We start from the raw sequence: 23,086 nt of genomic DNA, 5'->3' as shown, positions 1-23,086 counted from the left end.
GTTTTTGTAGTGTTTTCTTTTCTTGCATTTTTGGTATTTTTTTGGGCAATTTTCCTTGTTTTCTCTTGACTACAGTAATTTTTTTTTCATTTCTAGGTTCCAATATGGGAGGAGGACTTCATAGATAATGACCTCCTCATCTCCCTTGTTCAGGAGAGAGTTGCCCTGTGGGACACCCGTCATCATGACCACTCGGACACGGTGTTGCTTCGGCGGCAGTGGAATGAGGTGACCAAAGAGCTGATGGATAACTGGGACAACGCTACGCCAAGAGCCATAAAGGACTTTCGTAAGTATTGCAATATGGTCTGACGCGGCAGTGAACCTGTAAAGGCCGTGAGCACACAACCATGTGTGATGAGATAAACTCCTGCGAGTTTCTTGCATCACACACAGTTGTGTGCTCACGGCATAAAGTGCATTGTTTAACCCATTTTTTTTTTATCCCCCTTCACAGCTACCAAAGTAAAAACCCATTGGCGTTCAATGAAGGATCGCTTCAATAAGGACCTCAGACACGAGAACCAGGCTCGCAGTGGTGGTGGTGCAGCAAGGCTCAGGAAGTACAAGTATCACCGTATGCTGGCTTTCCTGAGGCCCGTACTTGCTCAGATAACGTAAGTATTTTTGTGTTGGATTCAATTGTGTTGTGTTACCTAATATGATTTTTTCTATTCCACAGGAGATGGCAATTGTAAAATTTATTTTTTTGTGGTACTAATGTTTTGGCTTTTGTTTTCACAGCACCTGGAGCAGCACCCTGGAGCCTGGTTCGTCCTCGGGAGCGGTCCTTCAGCGAACAGCCTCTGAGCAGTCCCAGCCATCCAACAGCGATGCAGCAAGTAAGCCTGCGTCACAAGCTGAAGAAGAGGCAGCTGGCCCATCAAGTCTTCCCCTGTCCCAGGCCTCCTCCGCCTCTTTTCTTAATGTTAGGTCTTCCCGACAGCGGCAGAAGGCCTCGGACAGGACAGTCATGCCCGAGTTTCTACACTTGAGCTCGGTTTTCCAGGATGGCATGAAGTCGATGGTAGATAGACTGGAAAGTGTTAGGAGCCATGTTGACACACTTTTCTAGTCTGTCCTCCAGCGACTTGACCATCTGGAACCGACATACAGAGGCCAGCACATCATTTTTTTTACGGTCATTGAATGGGCATGGCGGAAAACCTTACGCCTGAACTTCAGCTGAATGTGATGCAGGCCTGCAATGCTGCATACGTTCAGGCTATGCAGCAGACTCGGATGTATCCACTGGCACCATTTTTTTCCCACTGTGCCACCAGTTACCCGGTTCACAGCTCTACCGAGTTCTGCTGCATATCCCTGTATGGCCACCACCATGCCCAGTCCTGCCGCCGTCCACTACAGCATCTCCACCATGCCGAGTGCAGCGGAGAGTCACTCCACCACCACGCCTACTCGTGCTCCTGCGCGGATTCCCATCGCCACCATCTTCCGGAGTCCTGATCCAGCAACACCGTCCACCGCCACAAGCACTCAGGTTCCAGCACCAGCTATCATGTTTACCAGATCCCATAGACCGGGTCCTGCTTCCTCCACCGCCACCACGCCTTCTCGTCACATGTGTCAGAGGAGAAGGACAAGCAGTTACCCAACACATGGGAGACAGAAGAAAAAGAGAAAGGAACCAAGGCAGGAAAAGACAATGGTGCTCCCTCCACCACCCTCACCTCCCAATGTGTCTGTTATGTCCAATTTGTCCCTCCTTTCTAATGTGTCTCTTTCGTCCCATGTTTCCATTCCTAATAGGTCCACCTCCATCCTTGATCTCCAAGACCCCTTGTAGCTCCTTCCCCTGGCACCCCTGCGGCGTCCACCCCCAGCCAGTCCTCCCGCCTGCACACCCCCTTGGTCTGTAACATTTCCCCTCAGTGTGTAAAAAAAAAAAAAAAAAAATTATTATTTTTTGTAAATAAACCTTTTTTTCTTTTCCCCATACCACTGTTGGTTTTTTGTCTCTTTCGTCACCGCCAACATACACCGTGCGCCATCAACACACAAATTGCCGTATACACACTTTTTTTCCACCTCATAGTTCCATAAAACATAATTTATGTTTTATTTTTTGGATTTTTCTCTCATGTAAAAGCTATGAGGTGTAAAAAAAAACCCAGAGAGCTTGTAATATTCATACCAAAAATAAAAAGGTAAACAAAAGGAATGGTCAGGGGTCTGCAATACTCGCCTGCCCAGGTGTAAATACTATTACTGTCAGGATGCTGTATTTTTTGGCATCCTGATTGCAGCAGTTCTACACACAGGCTGGTGAGTAAAATTATGAGGTACATTTTCTCAATCATCTATTCAGTGTGCATTCATATATGGAAATATAATGCAGACTGAAGAGATGATGGAAATGATGAGAACGAAACATATGACTGACACAGATAAAAAGTAAAGTTTAACCCCTTCCTGACATCTGATGTACGATCCCGTCCATGGGACAGGGTCCCTATGCCCATGGATGGGATAGTACGTCATAGCGATCTGCGGTGCTCACGTGGTGAGCGCCGCTGATCGCGACCGGGTGTTAGCTGATTATCACAGCTGACACCCGGCACTACCTGCTTCCCTGCGACCCCCGCAGCAGCGCGATGTGGGGGTCTTCTTCCCTGCAGGTCCCCGGATCCAAAATGGCGGTGGGGACCTTCGGGGGCCTGCAGGGAGCCGGCTTCCTCATGCCTGCAAAGTGCAGGCATAAGGAAGCCTCCCGCGCTGATCTCTCAGAGAGATCTGTGATATGACAGATCAGCGATCTGTCACATGACAGTTATGTCCCCCCTGGGACAGTGTAATAAAGTTAAAAAAAAAGTGTAAAAATGTATAAAAAATTGCTAAATAAAAAAAAAAAATAATTCCCTAATAAATTCATTTTTTGGAAATAAAAAAAACCAAAACAATAAAAATACACAGATTTAGTATCGCCGCGTCCGTAACGACCCGCCCTATAAAACTGTCCCATTAGTTAACTCCTTTAGCGAACCCCTTAAAAAATAAAAACAAAGCAAAAAAATAATGCTTTATTATCATACCGCTGAACAAAAAGTGCAATAGCGCACGATCAAAAAGACGGATATAAAGAATCATGGTACCGCTGAAAACATCATCTTGTTCCACAAAAAACGAGCTGCCATACAGCGTCATCAGTGAAAAAATAAAAAAGTTATAGCTCGCAGAATAAAGCGATGCAAAAACAATTATTTTTTATATAAAATTGTTTTCATTGCATAAAAGCGCCAAAACCTAAAAAAATGACATAAATGAGGTATCGCTGTAATCGTACTGACCGGAAGAATAAAACCGCCTTATCAACTTTACCACACGCGGAACGGTGTAAACGCACCCCCCAAAAGAAATTCTTGAAATGCTGGTTTTTGTTCATTCTGTGTCCCAAAAATCGGAATAAAAAGCGATCAAAAAATGTCACATGCCCAAAAATGGTACCAATAAAAACATCAACTCATCCCACAAAAAATAAGACCTCACATGACTTGATGGGTCAAAATATGGAAAAATTATAGCTCTCAAAATGTGGTGATGCAAAAACTATTTTTACAATAAAAAGCGTCTTTTAGCGTATGACAGTTGCCAAACATAAAAACCCGCCATATATAGTAAATCAAACCCCCTTTATCACGCCCTTAGTTAGGGAAAAATAATAAAATTTAAAAAAATGTATTTATTTCCATTTTCCCATTAGGGTTGGGGCTAGGGTTAGGGCTAGGGTTAGGGCTGAGATTAGAGTTAGGGGTGTGTTGGGGTTAGGGTTGGAGTTAGAATTGGGGGGTTTCCACTGTTTGTACACATCAGGTGCTCTCCAAACGCAACATGGCGTCTGATCTCAATTCCAGCCATTTCTGCGTTGAAAAAGTCAAACGGTGCTCCTTCTCTTCCAAGCTCTGCCATGCGCCCAAACAGTGTTTTACCCCCACATATGGGGTATCAGCCTACTCAGGACAAATTGCAAAACAACTTTTGGGGTCCAATTTCTCCTGTTACCCTTAGGAAAATAAAAAATTGGGGGCAAAAATATATTTTTTGTGGAAAAAAAATATGATTTTTTTATTTTCACGCCCGGGCGTTATAAACTTCTGTGAAGCACTTGGGGGTTCAAAGTGCTCACCACACATCTAGATAAGATCCGTGGGGAGTCTAGTTTCCAAAATGGGGTCACTTGTGGGGGGTTTCCACTGTTTAGGTACATCAGGGGCTCTCCAAAGGCAACATGACACCCGCAGACCATTCAATCAAAGTCTGCATTCCAACGTCACTACTTCCCTTCCGAGCCCCGACGTGTGCCCATACAGTAGTTTTCTCCCACATATGTGGTATCAGCGTACTCAGGACAAATAGGACAACAACTTTTGGGGTCCAATTTCTCCTGTTACCCATGGGAAAATAACAAAAATTGGGGACTAAAAGATCATGTTTGTGGAAAAAATATGATTTTTTTATTTTCACGCCCGGGTGTTATAAACTTCTGTGAAACCCTTGGGGGTTCAAAGTGCTCACCACACATCTAGATAAGTTCCTTGGGGGGGGTCTAGTTTCCAAAATGGTGTCACTTGTGAGGGGTTTCCACTGTTTAGGCACATAAGGGGCTTTCCAAACGTGGCATGGCGTCCAATCCCAATTACAGCCAAAAAAGTAAAATGGCGCTGCTTCCCTTCCGAGCTCTGCCATGTGCCCAAATAGTGGATTACCCCCACATGTAGGGTATCAGCGTACTCAGGACAAATTGCACAATAACTTTTAGGGTCCTGTTACCCTTGGGAAAATAAAAATTGGGGGTGAAAACATCCATTTTTTGGAAAAAATATTTTTTAATTGTATGGCTGTACGTTATAAACTTCTGTGAAGCCCTTGTGGGTTCAAAGTTCTCACCACATATCTAGATAAGTTTCTTGGGGGGGTCTAGTTTGCAAAATGGGGTCACTTGTGGGGGGTTTCCACTGTTTAGGGACATCAGGGGCTCTCCAAACGTGACATGGCGTCCGATTTGAATTCCAGCCAATTTTACCTTGAAAAAGTCAAAACGGCGCTCCTTCTCTTCTGAGCTCTGCCATGCGCAGAAACAGTGGTTCCCCCCCACACATCAGGTAACAGCTTACTCAGAAGAAATTGTACAATAACTTCTGCAGTCCAATTTCTCCTGTTACCCTTGGTAAAATAAAAAAAATTGGACTTGAAGTAATTTTTTTGTGAAACAAAAGTTAAATGTACATTTTTTTAAACATTAAAAAAATTCCTGTGAAGCACCTGAAGGGTTAATAAACTTCTTGAATGTAGTTTTGAGCACCTTGAGGGGTGCAGTTTTTAGAATGGTGTCACTTTTGTGTATTTTCTATCATATAGACCCCTCAAAGTGACTTCAAATGTGATGTGGTCCGTAAAAATAAAATGGTGCTTTAAAAATGAGAAATCACTGGTCAACTTTTAACCCTTATAACTTCCTAACAAAAAAAGATTTTGGTTCCAAAATTGTGCTGATGTGAAGAAAACATATGTGAAATGTTACTTATTAAGTTTTTTGTCTGCCATATCTCTGTGATTTAAGGGCATAAAAATTCAAAGTTGGAAAATTGCGAAATTTTCAAAATTTTTGCCAAATTTCCATTTTTTCACAAATAAATGCAAGTTACAGTATTTGAATGAAATTTTACCATTAACATGAAGTACAATATGTCACGAGAAAATAGTGTCAAAATCAGTGGGATCCATGCAAGCGTTTCAGAGTTATTACCTCATAAATGGACAGTGGTCAGAATTGTAAAAATTGGCCAGGTCATGAACGTGCAAACCACCCTTGGGGGTAAAGGGGTTCAAGCATGGGAACAAAAACAAAGTAAACAGGTGTTTTCAAAAATTATTTTTTATGTAACATCAAAACTTTAAAGACAGGTAAACTTTGAAAAAACCATAAGATTACATACTATGGTGTAGTAACCACTGAGTCTGCTAGGGGGCGCTGTGTGGATGTCCCAGGAGAAAGGATGAATGGCAGAATACGGAATGGCCGTTATGCATCCCAAAGTGGGTGACTTTGGGATGGAGACTTATGTGTTGTTCTGCAATGATATTGCTGAGGTGTTGTTTCAATGTGTAAGGGAGACGTCTCCAGGTAACTAGAGAGATGGGCGGACCTGGTTACCTACAAACCCACCCAGGGGGGTGTGTTTAAAGCACTGTTGGAAAGAGTGTGTAAATGCTTGAAGGACCTGCGATGAGGTCAGAGTCATGTGACCCGGTGGGCGTGGCTATGAACCATATAATGTGGCCAGGGTAGGTCACAGGGGTGAATTCTGGGACCTGGTTGGTCCAGTGTGGAAGATCCCGCTGAGATGGGGTTTCCTGCCTGACAGCACATGTGGACGCTGTGAGTAATGGCTGCAAGGGCCTGAGAGTTCCCTGGAGGGAATGAATGTCTGCGGTATGGAGAAGCAGCCATGAGAGAACCCTGACGGTGACGGGGTGAGATAAATGAGGCTAAGAGAGCTTGTATGCTGGACATTGTACCACCTGTGTGAACACAGGGTTTACAGAGTGAAGCTATAATGGACGCTCTGCTGTTTATATGCTGTTGCATATTGCTTTGGTTTATGATGATGAATAAACCTCATGGACTATACTGCTTTATGAAAACCCGTGCTGGATCTGGTTTTGTGGCGGCTAAGCGAGAATCCCCTAACTGAATGACAGCGCTGCCTCACAATACAATTTATACATTAAACCATTGCATCTTGCCATGCCAGAAGTCCAACATCAGAAACAAAGTAGTCCGCAAATGCATCCCTCATTTCTGCAACTTCCCTTGTTGTCCTCAGAGGGTGATGCTGGTAATCTGGCAATGGATTAGCAACTGGTTCGTCTAGTTCAATGGATGGTCGCTCTTTAGCCATTATGTAACTGTGGAGAACCACACAAGCCTTGATGACCTCATCCACTGTTTTAATTTTCAGATTAATTGATGTACCAAGAATGCGCCATTTTGACACAAGAATACCAAAGGCACGCTCAACAGTTCTGCGGGCCCTGGTCAGTCGGTAATTAAAAATCCTTTTTTTGTGGTTCAAGTCACGACTGGAGTATGGCTTGAGTAGGTTTCCACACATCTGAAAAGCCTCATCCCCTACAACAACAAATGGCATTGGCGGGCCATCAGTGTTGTGAAGAGGTTGTGGGAGGGGGAAATTAAAAGTATTGGTATACAACCGTTGGCCCATGTCCGAGTTTTTAAAGGTCTGGGAGTCATTTCCATGGACAAAAGAACCAATGTCCATGGCAATGAAATTACAGTCTGCAGCTGCAATGGCCATCAGCACTATAGAGAAGCATTTTTTATAGTTAAAGTACTCGGATCCACTTCGAGCCGGTTTTCTCATGACTGTTAGATTAAAGTGGAAAGACATCTCCATTTTCTTAGTTCACAAGTGACTAATTTACTTCATTTCCACAGCAACCCAACAAAAACATTTTACATACCCATGGGTAGCCAGTACACCCACCCTTCTTTTACTCCTCGAAAAACTTTGTTGCTCACAATGGACTGGATGGACGTTTCTTACAAATAGAAACTTGAGTCAAAAACTTCTTTTAATCATGAAGGCTAATCATATGATTATTACCAACCTGCAATTTAAGTGCAGGATCAAAGATTTTTTGTAATGTACCAAAAGCATTAAAAATGCTTCAAATCAGGGAAAAAAATGGCATAAAAAACGCAACAAAAAATGCAATAACCAGAGAAGATAGATTGTGATTGAGTAGAAAATGTGCAGCCAAAAATTAGCAGAAAAAGATGCCGTTTTTACTCTATATGTGGACACAGCCTCAGCATTACATTTTTTATCGGTTAATGAAGAAAAAAACCCAATCATATCATTTTTTTATGCCATTTACCAATCACCGTAAATAATCTGTTCACTGTATTCTAAGGTTTGCTACAATTACAGGGGATGCCCAATATGTCTGTGATTTGTGATTTGATTTGATTCAAAAATCTTTTTAAAATGCTATTGTTTTCTTTTTTAATAATTTGATAGGAAGAAAAAAAATCTCTGACTTCTAGAATACAGGTACACAGAAATGCCCTTGTATATAGAGATTTATCTCTATACACCAGCTTGTCGAGCTTGTAATGCAGCAGACTACAATGTACATTCAAGTACAGAAAAGTCTCCTATTCTCTACAGTACAACCTGTGGCTTAAGGTTATTGCTGCTGCTGTCAGTGATACAGATTGGAGGTTTGACTCCACGGGAGATGAGACTTCAAGAAATGAAGAGTTATTTAAAGGGGTTTCTCAGTACTCGCTCAACCCCTTCTCAATCCTTATGTTTCTCCCTGGTAAAATAATAACACCTATACTCATCTCCAGTGCAGGGTGATGTTTCATTGGTGTTAGCAGTAGCTCTCACTTTTGGGCAAATCAGACATCCGGAGGAAGGTAGGTCTGTGGAGGTCTCAATTTCTATGGATGTCTGTATTGTACAAAGGAAGGGAGAGTGAAGCCAGTGCTGATGTCCCATGATCCCTGTGACAAATGTCATGCCAATCCTGGGAAAGTCAGGCTGACACTGTTGGAACAGCGCCCGCAGGAGGTTTTATTGCTTTACTGAGGTGAAACATAGGGATTGAGAAAGGGTTGTCTGAGTGGTGGATAACCTCTTTAACTGATTCTAAGTATAAACAGAGCAGAGAGATGCCACTCCCGCCCCTGAGGAGGATGAGCTATGGAGATAAGCATACAGACTTTACAGAGTGCGTTTAAGGCAGGACATAACCCTGTCCTTGAGAAACAGCTCCCCCAAATTGGGTCAGTTCCACCGAATATAGGACAGTTGGGAATTATGTATATAGTGATAAAAAGAACTAAAGCACCATAAGCAGTAATAATGCCCCACCAATGCCCTACACAGTAATTGGACCCTAATGTTGTGCTTCCAACACTATTAGAGGTCCCCAAAAGTAATAATCCATCTTTTGTGTCTTCACAAAATTGAGTACTCCCTCTGTATCTCCATATGGTAATAGGGTCCTCTCTTGTGCCCCCACATGGAAGTAGTTACAACTGCATAGTACATAGTAATACTGCTTCTTCTGTACCTTCACACAGTAATAGTGCCCCCGCATGGTACTAGTGCCTTCTCTGTGCCACTACATGGTAATACTGCTTCCTCTGCACCTTCACACAGTAATAGTGCCCCCACATGGAAATGATGTCTTCTCTGTTGCATTACATGGCAATACTGCTTCCTCTTTGCCTTCCCACAGTAATAGTGCCCCCACATGGAAGTGGTTGCCTTTTCTGTGCCACTGCATGGTAATACTGCTTCCTCTGTACCCCCACACAGTAATAGTGCCAACACATGTTAGTGGTGTCTTCTCTGTGGCACTGCATGGTAATACTGCTTCCTTTTTTCCTTCACACAGTAATAGTGCCCCACATGGAAGTGGTGCCTTGTCTGTGCCACTACATGATAATACTGCTTTTCTGTACCTCCACACAGTAATAGTGTCTCCACATGGAAGTGGTGCCTTCTCTGCACCACTGCATGGTAATACTGCTTCCTCTTTGCCATCACACAATAACAGTGCCTCACATGGAATTAGTGCCTTGTCTGTGCGACTACATGGTAATACTGCTTTTTCTGTACCTCCACACTGTAATGTTGCCCTCACATGGAAGTGGTGTCTTCTCTGTGCAATTACATGGTAATACTGCTTCCTCTGTGCCTCCACACAGTTAGTGCCCCCACATGGAAATAGTGCCTTGTGTTATGAATGGGTCACCGAGGAGGATAGAAGGACCAGGCTAAGCCACCAGAAAACCAGAGAGGTTGGTAACTAAGCGGATTGCAGACCCCTGATCCTATCCACACAATTAGCAGTAGCTGTGGAGCATACCTACGATGCCCTAGATGCCTCGGCACAGCCGAAGAGCTAACTCAGCCTAAAGCAAGAAAGGTGAAATCTAAACTGCCCTGCAGCAGACCCCAAAGGAATAGATACCCTCCAAACATATATTGTCGGTGAGATAAGATGAAAACACAAACACAGACAGAAAAATAGACTGAGCAAATGATGGGGCCCAAACTGACTAGACAGGACAGGAAAGGAAAGACACTGTCTGCAATCACGCAAAAAACCTGAAAAATCTGACACGTCTGATGCACAAAAAACACTGAAGTCACACGACTTCGCCCCTACTATGCCAGCACTCTGGTATATACTGAAAGCAAAGCAAAAAGAAACCAATATAACAGGGGACAGAACAAACTGACACAAGCAGTAACATATGGGCGGTGAGCCAGCACAGTCCCAGCAGGAGCAACCTGACCCACACCAAGCAAAGATAGACAAACCCAGATCAAATGCAAAAGATTAGCAAATAAACACTTAGCTGAACCATGCAGGAACAGAGCAGGAGACATCAGACCTCAGAAGGCACAGGAAGAAAATCACCAGCAGGGATTGAAGGAAGTCAATTGTCTTAAATATACCAGTCAGAAACCCCAGATCTCCAATCGTCAGCATCATTATCAGGTGGCAAGCCTCTGTCAATCTGACCAGCTCCACTACCTCCAGTAACCACCAGAGGGAGCCCATAAAGAGAACTTGAAACACCTCTGTCAATCTGACCAGCTCCACTACCTTCAGTAACCACCAGAGGGAGCCCAGAAAGAGAATTCACAACAGCCTTGTTTGTGCCACTGCATGGTAATACCGCTTTTTCTGTACCTCCACACAGTAATGTTGCCCCCACATGGAAGTGGTATCTTCTCTGTGCAACTACATGGTAATACTGCTTCCTCTTTGCCTTCTCACAGTAATAGTGCCAACACATGGAAGTGATGTCTTCTCTGCGCCACTGCATGGTAATACTGCTTCTTCTATTCCTTCCCACAGTAATAGTGCCCCCACATGGAAGTGGTTGCCTTCTCTGAGCCCCTACATGGTAATAATGCTTCCTCCTTGCCTTCACACAGTAATAGTGTCCCCACTTGGAAGTGGTTGCCTTCTATGTGCCCTTACATAGTAATACTGCTTCCTCTTTGCCTTCACACAGTAATAGTTCCTCACATGGAAATGGTGCCTTCTCTGTGCCACTGCATGGTAATACTGCTTCCTCTGTGCCTCCACAGAGTAATAGTGCCCCCACATAGAACTGGTGCCTTCTCTGTACCACTACATGATAATACTGCTTCCTCTGTACCCCCACACAGTAATAGTGTCCCCACATGGAAGTGGAGCCTTGTCTGTGCCACTACATGGTAATACTGCTTCCTCTTTGCCTTCACACAGTAATAGTTCCCCACATGGAAGTGGAGCCTTGTCACTACATGGTAATACTGATTTTTCTTTACCCCCACACAGTAATAGTGTCCCCACATGGATGTGCTCTTACATAGTAATACTGCTTCCTCTTTGCCTTTACACAGTAATAGTTCCCCACATGGAAGTGGTGCCTTGTCTGTGCCACTACATGGTAATACTGCTTCTTCTGTACCTCCACACAGTAATAGTGTCTCCACATGGAAGTGGTGCCTTCTCTGTGCCACTGCATGGTAACACTGCTTCCTCTGTGCCTCCACACAGTAATAGTTACCCACATGGAAGTGGTTGCCTTCTCTGTGCCCCTACATGGTAATACTGCTTACTCTTAGCCTCCACACAATAATAGTGCCCCCACATGGAAGTGGTGCCTTCTGTGTGCCACTGCATGGTAATACTGCTTCCTCTGTGCCTCCACAGAGTAATAGTGCCCCCACATGGAAGTGGTGCCTTCTCTGTACCACTACATGATAATACTGCTTCCTCTGTACCCCCACATAGTAATAGTGTCCCCACATGGAAGTGGAGCCTTGTCTGTGCCACTACATGGTAATAATGCTTCCTCTTTGCCTTCACACAGTAATAGTGTCTCCACATGGAAGTGGTGCCTTTTATGTGCCCTTACATAGTAATACTGCTTCCTCTTTACCTTCATACAGTAATAGTTCCCCACATGGAAGTGGTGCTTTGTCTGTGCCACTACATGGTAATACTGCTTTTTCTGTACCTCCACACAGTACTAGTGTCCCCACATGGATGTGCCCTTACATAGTAATACTGCTTCCTCTTTGCCTTCACACAGTAATAGTTCCCCACATATATGGTAAGTGGTGCCTTGTCTGTGCCACTACATGGTAATACTGCTTCTTCTGTGGCTCCACACAGTAATAGTTCCCCACATAGAAGTGGTGCCTTCTCTGTACCACTACATGGTAATACTGCTTCCTCTTTGCCTTCCCACCGTAATAGTTCCCCACATGGAAGTGGTGCTTTGTCTGTGCCACTACATGGTAATACTGCTTTTTCTGTACCTCCACACAGTAATAGTGTCCCCACATGGATGTGCCCTTATATAATAATACTGCTTCCTCTTTGCCTTCACACAGTAATAGTTCCCCACATGTAAGTGGTGCCTTGTCTATGCCACTACATGGTAATACTGCTTCTTCTGTGGCTCCACACAGTAATAGTTCCCCACATAGAAGTGGTGCCTTCTCTGTACCACTACATGGTAATACTGCTTCCTCTTTGCCTTCCCACAGTAATAGTGCCCCCACATGGAAGTGGTTGCCTTCTCTGTGTCCCTACATGGTAATAATGCTTCCTCTTTGCCTTCACACAGTAATAGTGTCCCCACATGGAAGTGGTTGCTGTTGTGAGTTCATTTTCCCCTTTACCACTGAGGCCCGATGAACTCCCTCTTCTGGTAAAGAAAGGTAGTGAGCCTGATTATCAAGCATCTGGGCCTAATGATGATGATTGGCTGAGTGGAGTTACTGACTGGATATAAGGCTGTCAACGCCCTTCTGCCCTGCGGGTGATTTCTCTGTGGGATCCTTGGATACCAGTCTGAATTCCTGCTCTTCTAAAGCTAAGTTTTCTGCTCTGCCGTTTGCATTTGTACTTTGACTTTGTTTTGCTGGATTTCTGTCATTCCCTGCTGGGGTGAGCTGAATTCCTTTAGCTCTGTCTTCAGAAAATACCTGAGTGCTGATATAGTTTTTGAAGCCTAGCTGCTTCAGGGCCTTTTTCCATATCAGCCTGTTGGCTTTTGTCTTTTATAGGGTTTTTGCAGATTGCAGACAACAGCTTTCCTATCCTGTCCTATTTTTAGTTAGCTTGGGCCCCATTGTTTGCTCAGCCTATCTTTCTATCTGTGTGAGTGTTTTTTCATCTTGCTCACCGTCATTATATGTTGGGGGCTGCCTTTTACTTTGGGGTCTGCTCTGGGGCAGTTTAGATTTCCTTTTCTGTCTTTAGGTTATGTAGTTCTCCGGCTGTGATCGAGGGGTCTAGGGCACCGTAGGAACCCCCCACGGCTACTGCTAGTTGTGTTGATAGGTTCAGGGGTCTGCAATCTGATAGTTGCCAACTTCTCCGGTTTTCTGGACGTAGCTTCTATTTTTGTGTCTGCCTCCTACGGTTACTCGTTCATAACAGGTTGCCTTCTATGTGCCCTTACATAGTAATACTGCTTCCTCTTTGCCTTCACACAGTAATAGTTCCCCACATGGAAGTGGTGCCTTGTCTGTGCCACTACATGCTAATAATGCTTCTTCTGTACCTCCACACAGTAATGGTGTCCCCACATGGAAGTGGTGCCTTGTCTGTGCCCCTACATTTTAATACTGCTTTTTCTGTACAACCACACAGTAATAGTGTCCCCACATGAAAGTGGTGCCTTCTTTGTGCCACTGCATGGTAATATTGCTTCGTCTGTGCCTTCACACAGTAATAGTGCCCCCACTTGGAAGTGGTGCCTTCTCTGAGTCACTACATAGTTATGCTGCTTCCTCTTTGCCTTCACACAGTAATAGTTCCCCACATGGAAGTGATGCCTTGTCTGTGCCACTGCATAGTAATACTGCTTCCTCTTTGCCTTCCCACAGTAATAGTGCCCCCACATGGAAGTGGTTGCCTTCTCTGTGTCCCTACATGGTAATAATGCTTCCTCTTTGCCTTCACACAGTAATAGTGTCCCCACATGGAAGTGGTGCCTTCTATGTGCCCTTACATAGTAATACTGCTTCCTCTTTGCCTTCACACAGTAATAGTTCCCCACATGGAAGTGGTGCCTTGTCTGTGCCACTACATGCTAATAATGCTTCTTCTGTACCTCCACACAGTAATGGTGTCCCCACATGGAAGTGGTGCCTTGTCTGTGCCCCTACATTTTAATACTGCTTTTTCTGTACACCCACACAGTAATAGTGTCCCCACATGAAAGTGGTGATTTCTCTGTGCCACTGCATGGTAATATTGCTTCGTCTTTGCCTTCACACAGTAATAGTGCCCCCACATGGAAGTGGTGCCTTCTCTGAGTCACAACATAGTAATGCTGCTTCCTCTTTGCCTTCACACAGTAATAGTTCCCCACATGGAAGTGATGCCTTGTCTGTGCCACTGCATGGTAATACTGCTTCCTCTTTGCCTTCCCACAGTAATAGTGCCCCCACATGGAAGTGGTTGCCTTCTATGTGCCCTTACATAGTAATACTGCTTCCTCTTTGCCTTCACACAGTAATAGTTCCTCACATGGAAGTGGTGCCGTATCTGTGCCACTGCATGGTAATACTGCTTCCTCTGTGCCTCCACAGAGTAATAGTGCCCCCACATGGAACTGGTGGCTTCTCTGTGTCCCTACATGGTAATAATGCTTCCTCTTTGCCTTCCCACAGTAATAGTGTCTCCACATGGAAGTGGTGCCTTCTATGTGCCCTTACATAGTAATACTGCTTCCTCTTTGCCTTCACACAGTAATAGTTCCCCACATGGAAGTGGTGCCTTGTCTGTGCCACTACATGCTAATAATGCTTCTTCTGTACCTCCACACAGTAATGATGTTCCCACATGGAAGTGGTGCCTTGTCTGTGCCCCTACATTTTAATACTGCTTTTTCTGTACACCCACACAGTAATAGTGTCCCCACATGAAAGTGGTGCTTTCTCTGTGCCACTGCATGGTAATATTGCTTCGTCTGTGCCTTCACACAGTAATAGTGCCCCCACATGGAAGTGGTGCCTTCTCTGAGTCACTACATAGTAATGCTGCTTCCTCTTTGCCTTCACACAGTAATAGTTCCCCACATGGAAGTGATGCCTTGTCTGTGCCACTGCATGGTAATACTGCTTCCTCTGTACCCCCACACAGAGTAATAGTGTCCCCACATGGAAGTGGTTGCCGTCTATGTGCCCTTACATAGTAATACTGCTTCCTCTTTGCCTTCACACAGTAATAGTGCCCCCACATGGAAGTGGTGCCTTGTCTGTGCCACTACATGGTAATACTACTTCCTCTGTGCCTCCACAAAGTAACAGTGCCCCTACATGGAAGTGGTACCTTGTCTGTGTCACTACATGGTAATACTGTATCTTCTGTTCCTTCCCACAGTAATAGTTCCCCCACATGGAAGTGGTTGTCTTCTCTGTTCCCCTACATGGCAATACTGCTTCCTCTGTGCCTCCACAGAGTAATAGTGTCTCCACATGGAAGTGGTGCCTTGTCTGTGTCACTACATGGTAATATTGCTTCCTCTGTACCCCTATAGAAATCGCAGGAATGCGGGATGTCGTCATGGACAGGAGGCAGATCAAGAGTTAACAGGATTTTATTAACAACAAATACACTCCATGCAGAGAGTAACAGGGCAAGGAGGGGTATCATAGGACAAAGGACGGGACAGGGAGTTTGAACTGGATAGGACAGGAATGAACGATCGTTCAAAAAGAAAAGGGAAAACTTATCAGACTCTAGTCTTCTGGTGTGCAGCGTCTCAGGGTTCCAAAGGTGGCACGGGCAACAGCGACACCTGAGGTCCAGATAAAGTCTGTGAAGGACGGGGGTCCAACGGTGGCACCGACAACAGCGGCACGTGATGTCTCAGCGAAGTCTCTGGGAAGCAGGTAGATTTTCCATGCTTATCGGTGTCTAGCACGGTACTGAGTCCAGTGTGAGGAACCGCCGGCATGCAGCTCTGCTCTGCGACATGTGCAGGTATATGGACCAGAAGCTCAAACTATAATTCCTGGTGAAGCTAGGTCACGTGTGTCTGGGATGCAATAAACTAACACAGTCAGGGGTAGCTGAAGGTCACGCTCCCAGTCTCTTTTCAAGCAGCACGTGCGGGGTAGCCATTTTTTTTTTTAAACCAAAGATTTTTATTATATTCAAATGTCGTTATAATTACATTCAAGCACATCTTACAAATCATTTCCATTGCATATAGAGATTTACACGACATTCAATTTCCTCCCCGTCAAGAAGATAAACTAACCCAACCACCTCCCTCCTCCCTCCCCCCCCTTCCCAGCTGCAATACAGACTTTCTCAATGTGATTGTCTCCACTGTAACCACATGGCCCAGAGTTTCTCAAAGTGAACTTCCGTATGTCGCCTTCTGTAAATTCTCTCCTCCAATCTAATTACATTATTCACACGAGTAACAAACTCCCCAACCATTGGGGGTTCAGCATCGATCCATTTTTGAGCTATCAGCTTACGGGCAATATATAAGAGTTTTGCTATGATGGACTTATAGGCATTCCCCACCGACACCTCCTCCACATACCCCAACACACACGTTACCGGGTCCCTTCCTATAACACATCGATATATCTTCTCAACAAGCCCTATAACCTCCTCCCAGTATGATGATAGTCGTGGACAAGACCAAAGCATATGAAGCATTCCCGCAGGTTCAAATCCACATCTTGGACATTCCGCGTTATCCCTCAAGCCCATTTTCCTCATAAGTTCTGGAGTCTTATATGTTCTATGTACAATATATAGTTGCGATATCCTACCTGGCTCACTCAAAGAGAGTTTACGTATATACTCTAAAATAGACTCCCATGTGTCATCTACTATTTCCCCCACTTCTCTCTCCCATTTAGATTTTACTGTTAAGGGAGACCCAGCCAAGTAAGAGTATAATAAGTCTCTATAGATGGTAGAAATAACACCTCTCGTACCCCCGGACGCACACACAAAATCCAATACCACATCCCTCTGTACCGTCATATTCATTATCTGTTTCTGCGCTTGAAATGCATGCCTGAGACCAAAATATCGAAATTCCCCACTACATGGGAGTCCAAACTCTTCTTTTAAAACAGTAAAAGACTTGATCTCAGACCCTTCCAATAGTTGCCACACATATTGCAAACCTCTCCTCTCCCAATCAATAAAGTCCCGCAGTTTGTATAGTTCAGAAAGGTTCACATTATCCCAGATAGGTGTGTATGTCGTCAATTCCTCAACTCTTCTAAGAATTTTGATATGCTGCCATATTTTGTGCATTAGTCCAAATGTGGGCATGTCCTTCCCTAATCTCCCGAAGTTTCCTGCTTCTAGACTCTGTACCAGTGTTCTCTTGTTGGTCATTTGGGCCAAAACTCTCCCCATAACGCTCAAATTCCCCTCTTCTCTCCAGCCCCTAAAGTGCTGCCCCTGTGTTGCTACAAAGTATATCCATGGATTTGGCGCCGCCAACCCACCCTCTTCCTTCCCCCTTTGCAGTATTTCCAATTTAATTTTTGCTTGCTTTTTCCCCCAAATCAATTCCCTAAAAATGGTGTTAATTTTGTAAAATTTTTTCTTTGGGATCCAAACCGGGGCATTATGAAGGACGTACATCAACTGAGGCATCATAATCATTTTAATTAAATTTGTCCTCCCCACTATTGATAGTACTAGCTTACACCATGCTGTCATCTTAACTTTAAATTTAACTAGTAATGGGTCCAAGTTTAGTTCGAGAAATCTAGACACAGGCATAGATACCCATATTCCGAGGTATTTAAATTCCTTAACTACTTTCAAGTGTCCAGCTATCCCCCCCCTCATCTCGAACTCCCAGCTCTCTATCAACCCCCATGATACATGACTTGTCCCAATTAATTCTCAATCCGGAAAAGTGTCCAAATTTCCCTATAAGGTCCATGACCTCAGTCAGTGCTTTTCCGCCGTCTTTCAAGAACAGGAGTATATCGTCCGCGTATAGGGCGATCTTTTCCTCCAATTCCCCATATCTAAAGCCTTGTATTTCCTTGGAATTACGAATTTTAGCCGCTAACGGTTCCATCGCTACAGCAAACAATAACGGCGACAATGGACATCCCTGGCGAGTTCCTCTGAACAAACCAAATGCCTCCGAAGTCTCCCCATTAATCCTAATAAATCCTTTGGGGTCTACATACAGTAACTTAACCCAGGAGATAAATCTATGCCCAAATCCCATGCATTTCAGTACTGCCCATAAATACTTCCACTCTACCCTATCAAATGCCTTTCGTGCATCCAATGAGACCACCACCCTTTCCCCCCTGTTATCTGCTGGGATTTGAATATTTAAAAAAAGTCTTCGCAGGTTAATGGCGGTGGATCTATTTTGTAAGAACCCGGATTGGTCTGGATGTATCAATTTTGGGACAACTCTAGACATTCTTATTGCCAACATTTTGGCTAGTATTTTAACATCTGATGTCAATAATGAGATTGGTCTATAGGATTCTACGGATGAGGCATCCTTCCCTTCCTTAGGAATCACCACGATTACAGCCTCCCTCATAGATCCTGGCAATACCCCTTTCTCCACTGCTACCTCAAATACATGCTTAAGTTTGGGTGCTACAATTCCTATTAACTCTTTGTACACTTCTCCTGGGATCCCGTCAGATCCAGGTGATCTGTCATTTGTTAATGATAGGATAGCCTTCTCTACCTCTTCCACAGTAAATAATTCTTCCAAGTTTTGTTTATCAATATCATCTAACTTAGGTAATTCTATCTCTTGTAAATATCTATCCATCTCCAGATCCGAGGCCCTCAATTCCGAAGTATACAGTTCTACATAGTATTCCTTAAAACAATCCAAAATCTCAGTAGTATCCTTATGGACTGCCCCATCTCTAGTGACAATTTTGTATATTTGTGAGGGTTGTTTCTGCGCTGTAGTAATCACTGATAATAAGTGTCCCACCTTTTCCCCCTCTTCATAGAACAATGCTTTTTGGAATGCCCTTTTCTTATCTATCCCCTGTAGGTACAACTTATTTACTTCCTCTTGTGCTTCTTTTAATGCGTTTTGGGTATCGGTATTAGGTCTAACTATCATTTCCTCCTCTGCTCTGCTGAGCCTATCTGCTGCCTCCTGATTTACTTGCCTCGTTCGTGTCTTCTGTCTCGAAATATCTCGTATGAATAATCCCCGCAAGTAAGCTTTCATGGTATCCCATACTATAAGTGGATCCGCAGTACCTTCGTTTAACTGAAAAAACTCAACAATATCATTTTTAATAGTTCCCATGTTTAAACATTTGAGCCATTCCGGGTGGATTGTCCCCCCTGCTCTCTTCCCTTTCCCTATTCCCACTCTCAGATTAACCACAACTGCCCTGTGATCGGAGATAAGTCTCTGTAAGTATTCCACCGTCCCAACCATTCTGTCCATGCCCCTATTACCCAGTGCTAAGTCTATTCGTGATAAAGTGTGATACGAGGTCGAATAACACGAAAAGCATTTTTTCCCCTCATTGCGTACTCTCCATAAGTCTATCATGTCCATTTCGCTAACATATATCCCAAATGGAGTCATCTTGTCTTTCCTAGAGCAATTTCCCGCGGTACCCGCCCGGTCCCAAAACTCATTCATAACATTATTAACGTCTCCTAATATTAGCACTGGACAATCCCCTCTCCCCCAATCCATTCAAAGATCTCCTGCAGTTTCTTTTTCGAATATGGGGGTGGAATATAGAGGGCCACCACAATTATGCATATTCCAGAGATTCGACAGTGCAAAGAGACAAACTGTCCGTCTTTATCTATGCAAGAATCAATTTCTTCATAATGAGTACTATAGTGTATCAGTACAGATACTCCCCTTGCGTAAGCCGAGTACATAGAGTGATAGGCCCGAGCGATCCATTTTTTCCCTCCCAACCAGTTTTCCTTTCCTTTAATCAAGTGGGTTTCCAATAAACATGTGATAGCTGGACTATGCCTCCTAATTTCTGCCATAACTGCCGCTCTTTTATTTGGATCAGACACTCCCCGTATGTTCCAACTTAGGATTTTTGCATCACCACTCATTATGTCCTAAAGATATAAAATATAACCGAGCTCCTATGGTCACTATATTATATTGCAGTATATGAACTACCCCATAACAAGGCCCTCCCTGTCTCCCTCCACTCCCCCCTCCCTCCCCTCTATCCCAATCTAGCTGATTCTCTCTTTCCAACGAGAGAGGGTACAGCCAGCACCCAGTTATTGCAAACCCATACAAAGCCACTGAATCTCCTCCACTCCTTTGGCGTCCATCGCTCCCACCATCAAAAACAAGAATGCTCAACAGTACTCATCAGGCCGCATAACATTTTCAAACAAGGATATTGCAATAATAATCAAAAACGTCCGGGGATCAATACCGCTAAAAAATAGTTCTGAAAAAACCAGGTACCTCGGGGCACCACATCAAAAAGAGAAAAGGATATATGTCCGGGAGTCTCTACTTCATCCTTCTCCGTCTCTCTCTGCTCCCAGCTTGGAGCGATTGTTCTCCATCCATTTGACGGCTTCTTCTGGGGTCGGGAAGAACTGAACAGACCCCAACGCTGCAACTCTCAGTTTGGCAGGATACATCATAGAATACTTCACTCCCAGCGCTCTCATTCCTCTCTTGACCTCGCCGAATTTCATCCGCATTTTCTGGACCTCTGCTGAATAGTCCGGATATATTTCTATACGGCTTCCATTAAACGTGAGGTCCTGCAGCTTCCTGGCTTCCCGGAGGATAGTCTCTCTGTCCCTGCAATTTAGTATCCTAGCCAGCATAGTATGGGGAGCACTACCCGGTGGGAGGGGTCGTAGGGGGACACGGTGCGCTCTCTCCACTGCGAACACCCCGGAGAGCGTGTCTCTGCCGATCTTGGATAAGATCCATTGCTCAATAAAGACGGTGGGGTCGCTGCCCTCTGCTTCTTCCGGAAAGCCCACAAATCTAAGGTTGTTCCTCCTTGATCTATTTTCTAAGTCGTCCTGTTTTAAGTGCACTTCTGATATCTTTTGAGCATGCTGAGTCTGAGTTTTCTGCATTTTGTTTACAGAGTCTTCAGTGGTGCTAACCCTCTCTTCCACAGCACCCATCCTAGTATCAGCCTTATTCAGTGCCTCCTTAATGCCAGTGATTTCTTCTTTAATCTTATCAACCCGACTATTCAATCTAGTCAGTGTCCTTTTGCAAAACGACACCACCATAAAGACATCTTTCAGGGTCGGCTCTCTCTCAGGGGTCTCATCATCAGCTCCACTGTCTTCCTCCTCAGACATACACTCAGGGCCAGCGACTTCCCCTCCCCCTCTCCTCCTGTTATCAGCATCTCCTGTGGCTGCATCGCTCACTCCTTCTCCCTCCAGCACAATACCTTCTCCGGTGTCCCCCTCCTCCTCCCTTGCAAAGCGCTGCAGCTTCTGGAGGATCTGTGACCGTTTACCATAGCTTTCAGACTGTCTCCGCGCCTCCTCCACTTTCCCGGCGCCATCTTGTGCAGTCACGCTGCCGACCTCCCCGATGTCTTTCTGCCTCCTCCTTCCCATCTCAGCGCTCCTCTGTACTCCTGGCGTCTCCCCCCGACTCTTATGCACTCACTGTGCCAATAGATATGCCCAGATCAGTGCTAAAGCGGCCTGATGAAGGATTTTTCATAAAGCTGATGGCAGAGCTCCTCTGCCTAGCGTCTGCTCACATCAGCGCTAGGCCACGCCCCGCGGGGTAGCCATTTTAATGGAGCGTCTGGCACCTGACTTTATGGCGGTCACCGAGCACTCACTATATGTCTCCTTTCCTCTTGTCCCTGCTGATGGCGTCCGGGCGCTGGTCTGTGTGGCATAGGTGCTCCCCGGACAGAGCACTCTTCTCTGTGTCTGCTGCAGCACCCAACTTGGCTCTGCTCTGCGTGCACGGCTCTGCTCTGTATGTCTGGCCCTATTCTCTGCTGCGACCTCTCTGCAAGCAGTGGGGCCTGTTGCAGCGCCGGTACGGTCTTGAGGGACAGGGCACATCGCTCCTCTCACTATTTACCTCACGCTGCTGGGTGCCCTTTTCCCCATTTACCTCACGCTGCTGGCCGCGCTTTTCCCCTTTTACCTCACGCTGCTGCACGCGCTTTTCCCCTTTTACCTCACGCTGCTGCACGCGCTTTTCCCCTTTTACCTCACGCTGCTGCACGCGCTTTTTTGGCTCTCTCCGCCCCCTCCTGTCAGCAGGAAGCTCCTTCTCACTAATGTTTCCCTCAATCCCTTTCAGTTCCGGACCCGGCATGCAGGTGCCTGTGGTCCGGTCTATCTCCTTTCACCCCTACACAGTAATAGTGCCCCAACATGGAAGTGGTGCCTTGTATGTGCCACTACATGGTAATTGTGCCCCTTCATGCTACCACACTGTAATGAGCCCCCCTGACCTCTGGTAGGCCATAGACAAGTATGAGTTACACTGGTTTCTGCCATCCATGAATCAACAATGGCTCAGGTAACTGAAGGGACCCCATGGCTGTCACTACTTTTAGGGCCCTTGTCAACCGCTCTTATGTGGACACTTTCTTCCAGATTTTTGGTTTTGGGGTGTGAAATTTGATTTAATGGGGGGGGGGCGATCTGATAAAAGCAAACGTGTGATGTTATATTTGTGCTGTGGACCAGAATTCAGATATTATTACTGAGCACTACCATCCCATTTATGGAAGGCAATGGTGGGGTCACAGGAAGGACTATGATCAACTAATAAAATTATAACATATTTCATCAACATATAGAAAGAAAATCTTCATAGATTCTCTTACCTCCAACAACCCCAGGGCTCACAATTGCTCTCTTTTTCCGATATTTCTGTTTTCCTACTTATATTGGAAAAATTAAGTACAAAGACTACAGAAAAAAAACTATCTCTAGTATAAAAACTGACCACCAGGAGTCGCTGTGCATAGAAAGCCGCACTCTCCTGTTATATACAAAT

General features: G+C 44.8%; 1 long non-coding RNA gene across 1 annotated transcript in view; it reads right to left on the bottom strand.

Moving 5' to 3' along the window:
• LOC141083050 (uncharacterized) overlaps positions 1-23,066 on the bottom strand; it is a 95,190-nt gene extending 72,124 nt beyond the window's left edge. The window contains exon 1 of the long non-coding RNA XR_012230634.1: positions 22,914-23,066. This is a non-coding gene — a long non-coding RNA (uncharacterized lncRNA). The remainder of the gene's footprint in view (positions 1-22,913) is intronic.
• Between the last annotated feature and the right edge of the window lie 20 nt (positions 23,067-23,086).

This window comes from Dendrobates tinctorius, unplaced genomic scaffold, assembly GCF_039654945.1.
Source record: "Dendrobates tinctorius isolate UK_male_01 unplaced genomic scaffold, ASM3965494v1 ptg000004l, whole genome shotgun sequence".
NCBI classification, from domain to species: domain Eukaryota; kingdom Metazoa; phylum Chordata; class Amphibia; order Anura; family Dendrobatidae; genus Dendrobates; species Dendrobates tinctorius.
The sequence above is the reverse complement of the archived record's forward strand: the minus strand, read 5'-3'. Positions and strand labels throughout refer to the sequence as shown.